Source organism: Neofelis nebulosa, chromosome X, assembly GCF_028018385.1.
Source record: "Neofelis nebulosa isolate mNeoNeb1 chromosome X, mNeoNeb1.pri, whole genome shotgun sequence".
Taxonomy (NCBI): Eukaryota; Metazoa; Chordata; class Mammalia; order Carnivora; family Felidae; genus Neofelis; species Neofelis nebulosa.
The window spans coordinates 47,214,407-47,230,439 of record NC_080800.1 but is presented as its reverse complement, the minus strand read 5'-3'; the positions used below and the strand labels follow the sequence as shown (position 1 = coordinate 47,230,439).

The following is a 16,033-nucleotide window of genomic DNA, read 5'->3' as shown; positions in this document are numbered from 1 at the left end:
CATTAGAGCTACTCTGCTTTCATTGCCTCCGTAGCCTTCTGCGACCTCATTGTTGTGCAGGATGGTTTTTTGGGGGGTTGTGGTTCCTCCCCCAGTTCCTTCTGAAGGCATCTCAGGATCATACCTCTCTCCTTCCATCCTCTACGATACACCTATCCCTTCAGTCCTAGCCAAAGCACATTCCCATTCTGAAGTGAGATCTATCAGGCAGTGAGAGGGAGGGAGAAAGGGCTGTGTGCTGGAAGGGGGTGAGCCATTCTGTTGTCATGGCAACATTCTTCTGCAGCTCCTCACTGGGTCACTCAGTCTCAGGCATCAGCTTGCCTGAAGGTCCAGGATAGATGGGAAAGCACTTGTCTCCCTCTCCTTGTCTTTTTGTGATGAGACGTTGAGATGATGTAAAAAGAGAAAAATGGTTACCAGGGTACCTGAAGCTTCACCCATCTGACTCAAGAGGAAAAAAACCCAAGCCACAAAAGGGAGTAGAAACTAAACCACAGGATGTATTATGGGAGGCCACCCATAGAGAAAGGGTCCTGACTGTCAATAAATGTGCTTGTTACACACGCACACGTAGATACAGAGGAGCACTGCTTCCAGCCCAGAGCAGCACACTGACTGAGGCAATAGGTACCAAGGGGGAGACCTGATGAGACAATGAGGAGGGAATGCAGGCCAACCCAGATCAAGCAAGGCAAGAGGGGCAATGTACCTTTTCAGTAGTTATCTACCGGTTCTTTCACGGCTTATTTGAAATCTGCATTTCATTTCCACCTATTTGTGTAACTACTTATTTAGGACAAACTCTATCCTATGTCACCTGTGTTTTCTCCCTTTTTTGGTACTAAAACCGATCACATAAAATGTACCATGTTAAGCATGTTTAAATGAACATCGATTGGTTCCATCAGGAAGTTCACACTGTTGTGCAACTATCGCCAGTATCATCCATTTCCAAAATTTTCATCATCCGACCTGTATCTTTGTACTCTTTAATTAAGAACCCCCCCCCCCCCCAGTACCGCTTCGCCTCCGCGCCTGGTAATCACTACGTGTGGGGAAAAGCCAAAAAGCAGGCGACTTAGAGACGCAGACATCCAAGTTGGTGAAGAACCTAGGCAGCAGTTCAAGAAAGGCAAGTTGAAAGGTAGAAAGATTTTATCCCAGGGCTGCGTGTTTTATTGGGTCCCTAACACGTAGAAAAAACCTATTTCCAGCCAGGGCAGCCAAAAGCGCGCATGCGTAAAAAGAAGGTCCTGTTGTTGTTGTTGTTGTTGTTGTTGTTGTTGTTGTTGTTTTTAAAAGACGGCAGCTCTGAGTTTTTTCAAACTCGGAAGGCGGGGGAAGAGGTGGTCCGAGCTGGTACAGTGCGCAACACTGCCACCTACTGGCCAGAGAAACGGAACGACACGCATCACAAAGGAAAATCCATCGTTTCCTCTGTTCGCCTGTAAAGAGCCCTGCAGATCATAGCTGAGGTGGCAAAGAGGAATGCTGCTGAGGGGGAGCGAAGGCTGTGGTACAATCGAACTGGCCCGGCCGAACGGTCTTTGGCACAATAGCCTTCTATGGTCCTGCCCCGGAACTAAGCCAACAGAAGCAGGAAGGCCCGCGTCCGGAAGTTCCGGCGCCCGGTAGAGGAAAAGTCAGGGCTTCGGGATGCGTTCCAGTTGTGAGGTTCTGAGCCTGGTTCCGGCGACTGTGGCAAGGAGTGAGGTCCTTGCCAGTCTGTGTGCCCAGTTCTGAAGACGGTTTCCATACTCGTCCAAGGCCCCAAACCCCTGTTATCCGGCTGCTATTCCTCGATCCCCGGACTCTCAGACCGTCCTTTGGGCGACGCGTGTCCGAATCCCCTGGTCATTGTTCTGCCCACTCTAGCCTGTGAACGCTGGTCCCAAGGCACAGTTGCTATCCTCCTCTCAGCCTTCCCTCCCCTGCTGCCTGCAGGTCTATCAAGGCCCTAGAAGACAAACCGGCCACGCCCGGTCCTCTCCGTCCTCAGGGTTGTTCTCCCCAACACGAATATCCAGCTGCCCATGGACCTGCCTTGGACCCCGGACATCAGGAACCCCGCTCCCCTCCCTGGAGTCGCTGTCTAGCATTCCTCTCTCTCATCACCCCCAAAAGGCCTGTTCTCCAGCCCCCTCCCTCTACTGCGTCTACAGCCTAGGCATTAAGCCCTTTAGGGAGCCCCCGGTTCTGTGGCCACTTAGGTCATGTCACATCCTACTAGGCCAGCTTAAGGGGCTATAAATTGTCCCGCGCAAAACAGGTCTTTGCTCCTTCCTCTCTCCTCTCCTGGTACACCCTAATAAAGACGAAATCCTGCAACCTCCTGACCTGTATCTTTTCTCTATCTGCAGTAACCTTCTAGTGCTCCATGACCCACGCTTCTCAAGAAGTTCAATGGTAATACATTAAGAAGAAGAAGAAGAAGAAGAAGAAGAAGAAGAAGAAGAAGAAGAAGAAGAAGAAGAAGAAGAAAAGAAAAAAGAGCAGTTATCAGACAGGAACTCTCACCACTTCACAGCAACACCTGATCTGCACCTGTATCTCTGCTATCCCTGTGGAATAAGGGACCTTATCCTACCTGAGGCCAGGCCCTTCACCTGGATCCCATGCCCATCTTCTGGAGGAGGAGTAGGACTTTGCAATGATTCCAATTATCACCTATCCATTTATTTTTTTCTCCATCATTCTGTTATCTATGATACAAGAAGCAGTAAAACGTAAAGCCATCCCTTATCCCATATCTTTCTGAGACACTGCCACATTTCGCTTGCTGTAAACAGCAAGTCTTCCCTTGTTCTGTAACCATTTTTTTTTTTTTGCTAACTTCTCCAGTCCAGCTTCTATCAGCCTGCCCCCCCAGATGAAAACAGCTGTCAAGGGCACCAGTGAATCCCTTTGATGATGTCCTCTCCTCAACCTACTGTACCTGTCAGATAGCTCTGGTACACTTAACAATTGCCTGGTTCTTGAAAATGTCCCTCCCTCCCTTTCTTCTAATTTGTATTTTGGCCTCTTTGAAAATTTACTCTTTGGGTGATGTTCTCCCAACCCCAGTGGCCACTGTGCTCCTTGTTAGTGTTTATTGCTAACTCCCTATTCCACAGGGCTTTTAACAGGGCCCTTCCCATCTACACTCTCTCTGTGGGTTGTTTCATCCTTGGTGCCAGCACAGAGCATGGACACGATGGGACCTCCCACGTTCGTACCTCATGCATCAACCTGTCCCCTGAGATCCACATTTGTCTGTGTCTTTGCTGGATGACCAGAAGGGAGCAGACACTTAACATGTCCCAAGCACGCCTCTTCATGTGACGTGTTCCTTTGGTCTCCACTGCAACCCAGCACCACGTCCTCTGGATTCGATCTTCTGAAAACATCCTGTATCCATCCCGTTCTGTGCTCATCTACTGCTACTGTTTTCGTATCCAAATAATCTGCTCATCTCTTGTCTTCACGGCAGTAACTCTGGCCTACTCCTGTTCCTTGCACACGCTTCTTCCCTCCTTAGGACATTGGTGATCACAGTTGTCTCTGCCTGGGAGAGTCTCTCCCTGGATCCTTACATGGTGGGTTCCTTCTAACCTTCTGGTTTCTGCTCCATTATTGCCTCCTCAGAGAGGCTCTCCCTGACCCCCTTGTGTAAAGTAGGTTGTTCCTGGCCTAGGACCTGGGTTATTTTCTTCCTAACACTTAGCCCACTAATTTGCTTATTCCTTGGTTGGTTGGTTGGTTGGTATTCTCTCACTCCCCAGATAAGTGCTACGTGACCAGCTTGTACAAGAGCACCACACACCTATTAAGAGAGGCTCTCATTAATGTTATGGAATGCCAAATAAAAGGTCACCTGACACCTGTTGTTGCTTTGTTGTGGGTTACTGAAAGGGTATCACTGGGGTGGGGGAGGGTTCCTGGATAATCTCCCTTTAAACCCACAGGAACACGTGTGCCCCATGGTAACTCCTGCAGGTTTTGAGATGTTTGTACTAATGACACACAAAAAAACTTTCTTCTCAGTCGTTAAATTACTTCACTTGCTGCTTAAAATGAGATACCCATGATGAATGAGAGAAAGAAAGAGAAGAGGTTGGCCCATCATAAGGACACCTAGGGTGGGCAGCAGTGCTCTCAAGACTTCATCTAGTGAACTCTCAGGCTGCATAGCAGCAGGCGCATTCCTCAGTGTCCCTGTGACTTGGTTTCTCCATCTGCACTTAGGACAGTCAGGGCATGTGCCCGTAAGGTGAATGAAACTATTTTCAGAACAAAGCTGGCACCAGGAGTTCTCAAGATGTTTGATAAATCATTGCTTCGCATTGTGAGTGACTGCCTGTGGGAGAATCAGGAGCCTGAGAAGAGCTGCTGGAGGCCAGAGTGTTCCCACGTGTACTGTCTGTATGGGACCCACACCCATGGAACTAGCTAGGGAGAAACTGTCCTGGTTAGGACCGAGCCAGGAACCTGTATTGTAACTCCAGCAGGAAGGCCACTAAAGGCATTGTGCCCAGAATGGGAAGTTCTCAAGCAAACACTTTCATTTTGGGGATTTTACCTTTAGGGCAGTTGTTCTTTAATTCTGTTTTCCAGTCATGTAGACTGTGCTTCCCCCGGTAATGAGAAAAGTAGTTACTTTGAACGATTAAACTATGGAGCCAGTCTCCGTGCTGCTGTTTTAATTCATTATGTGGTAAATAGGAGACTGGAAAAAAGGTTGCCAAACCTCCAAATACTCCTGGACTAGTCACCTAGGAAGACACACCCAGATTTGCCCCAGAACTCCTGGAAAACATCACAAGCTTTGGGTAAGTTCATCTCTGCTGCCGAGTATCCAGGTGCTGGTGGGAGCAGAGGACTTAGGATTGAAGCTCTCTGGGTACTGATGTTACAATTGCTGACAAGCATCTCCTAGGACCCTTTTAAAACATGGTGTCTGTCTTTGAACTCTGAGTTTACTTTTATAGATCGTCCCTACTGACAATGGCACAAGGGTTCATGACTGACTGGTAATCCTCTCTCTTTTATGTTTCTTTCTCAGCTAGCCAGTCTCTTTTTGCTTAATAATAATAATAATAATAAAAAGCAAATCCTAAAGCTTTCCCTTTGGGATCTGGATATACTATGGGAGTCTTGTCAGCATGAAGGTCAAGCAAAGATGAATGTTGTCTCCCAGTATTGGAGGAGTACGTGACACAAAGAGGTGGCAGATGGAGGTAAGGCTCTCAGGTCAGACTCCCCTGATTGGGAGGGGACAAGCGAGATGTATCAGACAAGTGGAGGAAAGGATTTTGCACCTATTTGTGTTTGGGACTCAGAGGAGTTCACTTTGCAGGCTGACCCAGCAGTCTCTTTGGGCAGAGGGATGGCTGAAGTTTAGGAACTTAGCTTACTGGAGCTGATCCTGGCTCCCGCTGTGCTGTCTCACCTCAGGGGCTGCATTCCCAGTAGAGGAAATGTGGAAAGTGACTGAGACCACATGAAAGGGTCCATGAAGGAGGTCTAAATAGGCAAAGGACTAGACCCTGCAGCTGAGGCTGTGAAGCAAAGGCCCTGTCAAGGGTGGTGATGGAGGTTGAGACCAAGAATCCGAGAGGTCTACAGATGCCGGTACAGGTGAGCTGAGGCTAAGTGAGCCAGGGGGCATCCTGTGCCCATCAAAAGGAAGACAGGGACATGTAAGTTTCACTAGTGAAATGCACAGATGGTGCAGGTAACTTCACCAGGTGGACCAGGGAGACAAGAATCCTCCTTCCCTAGAAACCACCCAGAACACTGTGAGCAACTTAAGAATTTCAAAAACCCCCCTTCCAACATCACCCAGGAGACTTGTAAACCACAATACACCTTCCCCACCTTGGAGGCAAGTAGGGAGGCTTGGTGGAAATCTGAGAGAGTGAGCATCCTCAACTAGACCAGTCACATGATTGATATCGAACACGCTTACCAGCTGAGCAATGAAATCTGTGTGCTTTTTGTTCCTTTTCTATGCAGTCCTAAGAGAGGACAGTCACGATAAAGATCACATCAGCCAGAGAGAATAAATTAACCACAGTGCCCTTGTGGTCCAAGAAGCACTAGTGAATATGTGATCCCAGCTCACCATCCCAACAGGTCCTGTCTGTCCACCCTCCAATCAGTCCATGTTAGGGGAGAATGGGGCATCCTTGCCTTTTCCTCTCACTTAACTAGGACAACGTTTCACGTCCATAAATGGATCCCAACAGTGGGGCACAGAAGGAAGAGCAGACCAGACAGACACACAGAGCGGAGTAACTCATGAGAGCTGTCACTGAGCTGAGCAGGTCCGACTCGACTCTGGTATTGTTCTCTCCACGAGCAATGCCAGGTTCCATTTTCCTTTAACAACACAGGCCCTGTTGTCCAGGGCCTGAGCGGTAGAGCTTGTCCTCAGAAAATGGTGTAGCCTCCTGTAGAGCTGGAGAAAATCATAAAAACACATTGGAGCCACTCTGCTTTCATAGCCTCCTGAGACCTCAGTGCTTTCTAGGATGGTTTCTTTGGGGCTGTGGTTCCTCCCCCAGTCCCTTCTGAGGGCATCCCAAGTTTACACCTCTCTCTTTGAATCCTCTACTGTACATCTATCCCTTCCCATCTAGCCCAAGCACATTTCCATTCTCACAGGAGATCTAGCAGGCTGGGAGAGGGAGGGAAAAGGGCCTGTATGCTGGAAGGGAGTGAAGGATTCTTTTGTCTTGGCAACATTCTTCTGCTCAACCTCAGGCATCAGCCCCTCTGAAGGTCCGGTCAGATGAGAAAGCACTTGTCTCCATCCCCCTCTCTTTCTGTGATCAGACATTGAGATGATTAACAAAAACCAAAACCAAAAACAAAACCAGGGTAACTGAAGCTTCATCAATCTGAAGAAAAAAAAACCCAAACCAGAAAAAGAAGTAGAAAGGAAACCATAGGATGTATTGTCTGAGGCCGCCCCCAGACACCGGGTCCTGACTCCAATAAATGCGCTTGTTCCAAGTGTCCTGTGCACCGACAGACATGTGCGCATGTGGATACAGAGGAGCACTGCTTCCAGCCCAGTGCAGCACAGTGACTGAGACAAAAGGTACCTACAGGGGATGAGACAATGAGGAGGGAATGCAGGCCGACCCAGATCAAGCAAGATCAAGCAAGGGGTAATGTACCTTTTCAGTAGTTATCTACAGGTTCTTTCACGGCTTATTTGAAATCTGCATTTCATTTCCACCCATTTGTGCAACTACTTATTTAGACCTAAGTCTATGATTATCACCTTCACCTGAAAGATGTTTTTTCTCGCTTTTGTGGTGGCAAAATATCCGTCACAAAATTTACCATGTTAAGCATGTTTAAATGAACATCGATCGTTTCCACCAGGAAGTTCACGCTGTTGTGTAACTTTGATATCGCCAGTATCATCCATCTTCAGAGTTTTCATCACCCGACCTATATTTTTGTACCCTTTAAATAAAACCCCCCAGTACCGCTTCCCCTGGGTCCCTGTAATCACTACGTGGGAGGAGGGGGCGGGGGGGGGGGTGGTGAGGCAAAAGCCAGACGACTTAGAGTCGCAGATCCAAGTTGGCGAGGAACCTAGGCAGCAATTTAAGAAAGGCAACTTGAAAGGTAAAAAGATATCCCAGTGCTGCGCATTTTCTGTGGGTCCCTAACACCTACAAGGAAGCAATTTTAGCAAGGGTAGCCAAACGCGCGCATGCGTAAAGGAAAGGCCTTCCCCCCCCCCCCCCCCAAAGGAAATCATTCCGCGTTTTTTCAAACTCGAAGGGCGGGGGTGGAGGCAGTACTAACGCGTACAACGTGCAACACTGCCACCTACTGGTTAGAGAAACAGAGTGACACACATGGCGAAGGAAAATCGATCTTTTCCGTTGTTCGACTGTAAAGAGCCCTGCAGATCGGAGCCTAGGGAACGAGGAGGAATGCAGCTGAGGGGCAGAGAAAGCTGTAGCACGGTCGATGTGGCTAGGCCTAAGCGTCTTTGGCACAATAGCTTTCCGTGGTTCCGCCCCGGAATTAAGGCAACAGAAGCAGGAAGTCCCGCCTCCGGAAATTCCGGAGTCCGGTAAGGGAAAGGCCGGTCTCAGGGGTTCCTTCCATTTGTAGGGTTTGAGCAGGCTTGTGGTGGCTGAGTGAGGTGTCCAGCAGTCTGTGTGTTGAGTACTGAGGACTCCTTCCATACTGGTCCAAAGCCCCGAACACCTGTTATGCGGGTGCTATTCGTCGATTCCCGGGAGCTCCGACTGTCCCTTGGGCGACCGAGTCCGGATTCCCTGGTCATTGTTCTGTCCACTCCGGCCTGCGTACACGTTCTTCCCGTGGCACAGTTGCTGTAGTCCTGTCAGCCTCCAGGAGACAAACCGGCCACCCCGGTCATCTCCGTCTTTAGTGTAGTTCTTCCCAACCCGGGCATCCCGCTGTCCTCGGACCTCCCCTGTGCCCTGGACTTCTGGAGACCCTGCTCCCCTTGCTGGTGTGACTATCTAGCATTCTCCTCTCTCATCACCACAAACAGGATGCCCTGTTCTCCAGCTCCCTCCCTGGGATGCCTGTACATCCACAGCTGTCAGCCCTTTTGAGAGCCACCAGTTTGAGGGCCACAGGGTTACTTCAGTGTAGATTGTCCTCCCCTCATCCCCACGTAATGAGAAAAGTTTTGTTTTTGAAAGATTAAAGTATTGAGCCAATCTCAAGTGCTTTTAAAAAAATGTTTATTTATTTTTGAGAGAGAGAGCGCCAGCAGGGGAGGAGCAGAGAGAGGGAGAAAAGGATTCCGAAGCAGTCTCCAGGCTCTGAGCTGTCAGCACAGAGCCCTAAAGCCCCATGCAGGACTCAAACACACAAACCTGAGATCATGACCTCAGCCAAAGTCAGAAGCTTAACTAAATGAGCCACCTAGGCGCCCCAAGTGCTGCTCTTTTAATTGATTATGTGGTAAATAGGAGACTGGAAAAAAGGTTGCCAAACCTCCAAGAAACTCCTGGACTGGTCACCTAGGAAGACACACCCAGATTTGCCCCAGAACTCCTGGAAGACATCACAAGCTTTGGGTAAGTTCATCTCTGCTGCCCGAGTATCCGTAATAGTTACCAGGCGCTGGTGGGAGCAGAAGACTTAGGATTGAAGCTTTCTGGGTACGGACGTTACAATTGCTGACAAGCAATTGTTTAAACAATTGTTTAAACACTATGTTTAAAACATAGTGTCTGTCTTCGAACTCTGAGTTTATTTTTATGGATCATCCCTGCTGACGAGGCACAAGGGTTCATGATTGGTAATCTTCTCTTTTATGTTTCTTTCTCAGCTAGCCAATCTCTTTTTGCTTAATAAAAAAAAAAAAAAAAGCAAATCCTAAAGCTTTCCCTTTGGGATCTGGATATACTATGGGAGTCTTGTCAGCATGAAGGTCAAGCAAAGATGAATGTTGTCTCCCAGTATTGGAGGAGTACGTGACACAAAGAGGTGGCAGATGGAGGTAAGGCTCTCAGGTCAGACTCCCCTGATTGGGAGGGGACAAGCGAGATGTATCAGACAAGTGGAGGAAAGGATTTTGCACCTATTTGCGTTTGGGACTCAGAGGAGTTCACTTTGCAGGCTGACCCAGCAGTCTCTTTGGGCAGAGGGATGGCTGAAGTTTAGGAACTTAGCTTACTGGAGCTGATCTTGGCTCCTGCTGTGCTGTGACACCCCAGAGGCTGCATCCCTGGATAAGGAAATGTGGAAAGTGAGTGACTCCCCATCAGGGGTGAATGATGGGGATCATCAGCAGCATGCAGCAGACTAGGTGACCCTGCAGCCGAGGCTGTGGAGCAACAGCCCTTCCCACAGAAGTGATGGACGTTGAGACCAAGAATCCAAGAGGTCTCCACATGCCAACACAGGTGAGCTGAGGCTGGGTCAGCCAGGAAGCAGCAGGTACTGGCCAAGAGGAGAGAGAGGAAAAAGCTGGTTTCACCAGCCACATGCAAGGTGGTGTAGGTCACTTCACCAGGTGGACCAGGGACACAAGAGTCCTCCTTCCCTCAGAAACCACCCAGGAGACTGTGAGCAACATAAGGATTTCATACACCCCATTCCAGCACTACCCGGGGAGACTTGTAAAGCACACATACACCTTCCCCACTTGGAGGCAAGAAGGAAGGTGTGGTGGAAATCTGAGAGACAGAGCACTTCCTCAGCTAGACCAGTCACATGATTGATATCAACGATGCTTGGCAGATCATCAATGAATTCAGTGGGGTTTTTGCTCCTTTTCTGTGTAGTCCTGAGAGTGAATAATCATGAAGATCACATCAGCCAGAGAGAATCAATTACCCACCGTGCCCTTGTGGTCTGAGGAGCACCGGTGAATCTGTGATCCCAGCTCACCATCCCCACAGGCCCCTGCTCTGTCCACCCTCCAATCAGTCCATGTTAGAGGAGGATGGGGCATCCTTGCCTTATCCTCTCCTTTAACTAGGACAACGTTTCATGTCCCATAAATGGACCCCCCAAAGCAGAGCACAGAAGGAAGAGCAGACCAGACAGACACAGCGGAGTAACTCATGAGAGCTGTCACTGAGGTGAGCAGGTCCTTCTCAAGTCTGTCATGCCCTCCACGAGTGATGCCAGGCTCCATTCTCCTCTAACAACACAGGCCCCTTTTCCCAGGGCCTGAGCCATGCATAAAATGCTGTAGCATCCTTTAGGGCTGGAGAAAATCACAAACACATTAGAGCTACTCTGCTTTCATTGCCTCCGTAGCCTTCTGCGACCTCATTGTTGTGCAGGATGGTTTTTTGGGGGGTTGTGGTTCCTCCCCCAGTTCCTTCTGAAGGCATCTCAGGATCATACCTCTCTCCTTCCATCCTCTACGATACACCTATCCCTTCAGTCCTAGCCAAAGCACATTCCCATTCTGAAGTGAGATCTATCAGGCAGTGAGAGGGAGGGAGAAAGGGCTGTGTGCTGGAAGGGGGTGAGCCATTCTGTTGTCATGGCAACATTCTTCTGCAGCTCCTCACTGGGTCACTCAGTCTCAGGCATCAGCTTGCCTGAAGGTCCAGGATAGATGGGAAAGCACTTGTCTCCCTCTCCTTGTCTTTTTGTGATGAGACGTTGAGATGATGTAAAAAGAGAAAAATGGTTACCAGGGTACCTGAAGCTTCACCCATCTGACTCAAGAGGAAAAAAACCCAAGCCACAAAAGGGAGTAGAAACTAAACCACAGGATGTATTATGGGAGGCCACCCATAGAGAAAGGGTCCTGACTGTCAATAAATGTGCTTGTTACACACGCACACGTAGATACAGAGGAGCACTGCTTCCAGCCCAGAGCAGCACACTGACTGAGGCAATAGGTACCAAGGGGGAGACCTGATGAGACAATGAGGAGGGAATGCAGGCCAACCCAGATCAAGCAAGGCAAGAGGGGCAATGTACCTTTTCAGTAGTTATCTACCGGTTCTTTCACGGCTTATTTGAAATCTGCATTTCATTTCCACCTATTTGTGTAACTACTTATTTAGGACAAACTCTATCCTATGTCACCTGTGTTTTCTCCCTTTTTTGGTACTAAAACCGATCACATAAAATGTACCATGTTAAGCATGTTTAAATGAACATCGATTGGTTCCATCAGGAAGTTCACACTGTTGTGCAACTATCGCCAGTATCATCCATTTCCAAAATTTTCATCATCCGACCTGTATCTTTGTACTCTTTAATTAAGAACCCCCCCCCCCCAGTACCGCTTCGCCTCCGCGCCTGGTAATCACTACGTGTGGGGAAAAGCCAAAAAGCAGGCGACTTAGAGACGCAGACATCCAAGTTGGTGAAGAACCTAGGCAGCAGTTCAAGAAAGGCAAGTTGAAAGGTAGAAAGATTTTATCCCAGGGCTGCGTGTTTTATTGGGTCCCTAACACGTAGAAAAAACCTATTTCCAGCCAGGGCAGCCAAAAGCGCGCATGCGTAAAAAGAAGGTCCTGTTGTTGTTGTTGTTGTTGTTGTTGTTGTTTTTAAAAGACGGCAGCTCTGAGTTTTTTCAAACTCGGAAGGCGGGGGAAGAGGTGGTCCGAGCTGGTACAGTGCGCAACACTGCCACCTACTGGCCAGAGAAACGGAACGACACGCATCACAAAGGAAAATCCATCGTTTCCTCTGTTCGCCTGTAAAGAGCCCTGCAGATCATAGCTGAGGTGGCAAAGAGGAATGCTGCTGAGGGGGAGCGAAGGCTGTGGTACAATCGAACTGGCCCGGCCGAACGGTCTTTGGCACAATAGCCTTCTATGGTCCTGCCCCGGAACTAAGCCAACAGAAGCAGGAAGGCCCGCGTCCGGAAGTTCCGGCGCCCGGTAGAGGAAAAGTCAGGGCTTCGGGATGCGTTCCAGTTGTGAGGTTCTGAGCCTGGTTCCGGCGACTGTGGCAAGGAGTGAGGTCCTTGCCAGTCTGTGTGCCCAGTTCTGAAGACGGTTTCCATACTCGTCCAAGGCCCCAAACCCCTGTTATCCGGCTGCTATTCCTCGATCCCCGGACTCTCAGACCGTCCTTTGGGCGACGCGTGTCCGAATCCCCTGGTCATTGTTCTGCCCACTCTAGCCTGTGAACGCTGGTCCCAAGGCACAGTTGCTATCCTCCTCTCAGCCTTCCCTCCCCTGCTGCCTGCAGGTCTATCAAGGCCCTAGAAGACAAACCGGCCACGCCCGGTCCTCTCCGTCCTCAGGGTTGTTCTCCCCAACACGAATATCCAGCTGCCCATGGACCTGCCTTGGACCCCGGACATCAGGAACCCCGCTCCCCTCCCTGGAGTCGCTGTCTAGCATTCCTCTCTCTCATCACCCCCAAAAGGCCTGTTCTCCAGCCCCCTCCCTCTACTGCGTCTACAGCCTAGGCATTAAGCCCTTTAGGGAGCCCCCGGTTCTGTGGCCACTTAGGTCATGTCACATCCTACTAGGCCAGCTTAAGGGGCTATAAATTGTCCCGCGCAAAACAGGTCTTTGCTCCTTCCTCTCTCCTCTCCTGGTACACCCTAATAAAGACGAAATCCTGCAACCTCCTGACCTGTATCTTTTCTCTATCTGCAGTAACCTTCTAGTGCTCCATGACCCACGCTTCTCAAGAAGTTCAATGGTAATACATTAAGAAGAAGAAGAAGAAGAAGAAGAAGAAGAAGAAGAAAAGAAAAAAGAGCAGTTATCAGACAGGAACTCTCACCACTTCACAGCAACACCTGATCTGCACCTGTATCTCTGCTATCCCTGTGGAATAAGGGACCTTATCCTACCTGAGGCCAGGCCCTTCACCTGGATCCCATGCCCATCTTCTGGAGGAGGAGTAGGACTTTGCAATGATTCCAATTATCACCTATCCATTTATTTTTTTCTCCATCATTCTGTTATCTATGATACAAGAAGCAGTAAAACGTAAAGCCATCCCTTATCCCATATCTTTCTGAGACACTGCCACATTTCGCTTGCTGTAAACAGCAAGTCTTCCCTTGTTCTGTAACCATTTTTTTTTTTTTTTGCTAACTTCTCCAGTCCAGCTTCTATCAGCCTGCCCCCCCAGATGAAAACAGCTGTCAAGGGCACCAGTGAATCCCTTTGATGATGTCCTCTCCTCAACCTACTGTACCTGTCAGATAGCTCTGGTACACTTAACAATTGCCTGGTTCTTGAAAATGTCCCTCCCTCCCTTTCTTCTAATTTGTATTTTGGCCTCTTTGAAAATTTACTCTTTGGGTGATGTTCTCCCAACCCCAGTGGCCACTGTGCTCCTTGTTAGTGTTTATTGCTAACTCCCTATTCCACAGGGCTTTTAACAGGGCCCTTCCCATCTACACTCTCTCTGTGGGTTGTTTCATCCTTGGTGCCAGCACAGAGCATGGACACGATGGGACCTCCCACGTTCGTACCTCATGCATCAACCTGTCCCCTGAGATCCACATTTGTCTGTGTCTTTGCTGGATGACCAGAAGGGAGCAGACACTTAACATGTCCCAAGCACGCCTCTTCATGTGACGTGTTCCTTTGGTCTCCACTGCAACCCAGCACCACGTCCTCTGGATTCGATCTTCTGAAAACATCCTGTATCCATCCCGTTCTGTGCTCATCTACTGCTACTGTTTTCGTATCCAAATAATCTGCTCATCTCTTGTCTTCACGGCAGTAACTCTGGCCTACTCCTGTTCCTTGCACACGCTTCTTCCCTCCTTAGGACATTGGTGATCACAGTTGTCTCTGCCTGGGAGAGTCTCTCCCTGGATCCTTACATGGTGGGTTCCTTCTAACCTTCTGGTTTCTGCTCCATTATTGCCTCCTCAGAGAGGCTCTCCCTGACCCCCTTGTGTAAAGTAGGTTGTTCCTGGCCTAGGACCTGGGTTATTTTCTTCCTAACACTTAGCCCACTAATTTGCTTATTCCTTGGTTGGTTGGTTGGTTGGTATTCTCTCACTCCCCAGATAAGTGCTACGTGACCAGCTTGTACAAGAGCACCACACACCTATTAAGAGAGGCTCTCATTAATGTTATGGAATGCCAAATAAAAGGTCACCTGACACCTGTTGTTGCTTTGTTGTGGGTTACTGAAAGGGTATCACTGGGGTGGGGGAGGGTTCCTGGATAATCTCCCTTTAAACCCACAGGAACACGTGTGCCCCATGGTAACTCCTGCAGGTTTTGAGATGTTTGTACTAATGACACACAAAAAAACTTTCTTCTCAGTCGTTAAATTACTTCACTTGCTGCTTAAAATGAGATACCCATGATGAATGAGAGAAAGAAAGAGAAGAGGTTGGCCCATCATAAGGACACCTAGGGTGGGCAGCAGTGCTCTCAAGACTTCATCTAGTGAACTCTCAGGCTGCATAGCAGCAGGCGCATTCCTCAGTGTCCCTGTGACTTGGTTTCTCCATCTGCACTTAGGACAGTCAGGGCATGTGCCCGTAAGGTGAATGAAACTATTTTCAGAACAAAGCTGGCACCAGGAGTTCTCAAGATGTTTGATAAATCATTGCTTCGCATTGTGAGTGACTGCCTGTGGGAGAATCAGGAGCCTGAGAAGAGCTGCTGGAGGCCAGAGTGTTCCCACGTGTACTGTCTGTATGGGACCCACACCCATGGAACTAGCTAGGGAGAAACTGTCCTGGTTAGGACCGAGCCAGGAACCTGTATTGTAACTCCAGCAGGAAGGCCACTAAAGGCATTGTGCCCAGAATGGGAAGTTCTCAAGCAAACACTTTCATTTTGGGGATTTTACCTTTAGGGCAGTTGTTCTTTAATTCTGTTTTCCAGTCATGTAGACTGTGCTTCCCCCGGTAATGAGAAAAGTAGTTACTTTGAACGATTAAACTATGGAGCCAGTCTCCGTGCTGCTGTTTTAATTCATTATGTGGTAAATAGGAGACTGGAAAAAAGGTTGCCAAACCTCCAAATACTCCTGGACTAGTCACCTAGGAAGACACACCCAGATTTGCCCCAGAACTCCTGGAAAACATCACAAGCTTTGGGTAAGTTCATCTCTGCTGCCGAGTATCCAGGTGCTGGTGGGAGCAGAGGACTTAGGATTGAAGCTCTCTGGGTACTGATGTTACAATTGCTGACAAGCATCTCCTAGGACCCTTTTAAAACATGGTGTCTGTCTTTGAACTCTGAGTTTACTTTTATAGATCGTCCCTACTGACAATGGCACAAGGGTTCATGACTGACTGGTAATCCTCTCTCTTTTATGTTTCTTTCTCAGCTAGCCAGTCTCTTTTTGCTTAATAATAATAATAATAATAAAAAGCAAATCCTAAAGCTTTCCCTTTGGGATCTGGATATACTATGGGAGTCTTGTCAGCATGAAGGTCAAGCAAAGATGAATGTTGTCTCCCAGTATTGGAGGAGTACGTGACACAAAGAGGTGGCAGATGGAGGTAAGGCTCTCAGGTCAGACTCCCCTGATTGGGAGGGGACAAGCGAGATGTATCAGACAAGTGGAGGAAAGGATTTTGCACCTATTTGCGTTTGGGACTCAGAGGAGTTCACTTTGCAGGCTG

At 48.8% G+C, this 16,033-nt stretch overlaps 2 long non-coding RNA genes across 2 annotated transcripts; both read left to right on the top strand.

The window, feature by feature from the left end:
* The first annotated feature begins 1,040 nt into the window (after positions 1-1,040).
* On the top strand, positions 1,041-3,862 carry LOC131502736 (uncharacterized). Its single transcript, XR_009257148.1, has 2 exons — positions 1,041-1,147; positions 1,306-3,862. It is a non-coding gene; the product is annotated as an uncharacterized LOC131502736 (long non-coding RNA).
* Positions 3,863-9,216: 5,354 nt separating this feature from the next.
* On the top strand, positions 9,217-14,553 carry LOC131502735 (uncharacterized). The gene is made up of 2 exons (XR_009257147.1): positions 9,217-11,872; positions 12,022-14,553. It is a non-coding gene; the product is annotated as an uncharacterized LOC131502735 (long non-coding RNA).
* The last annotated feature ends 1,480 nt before the right edge of the window (positions 14,554-16,033 follow it).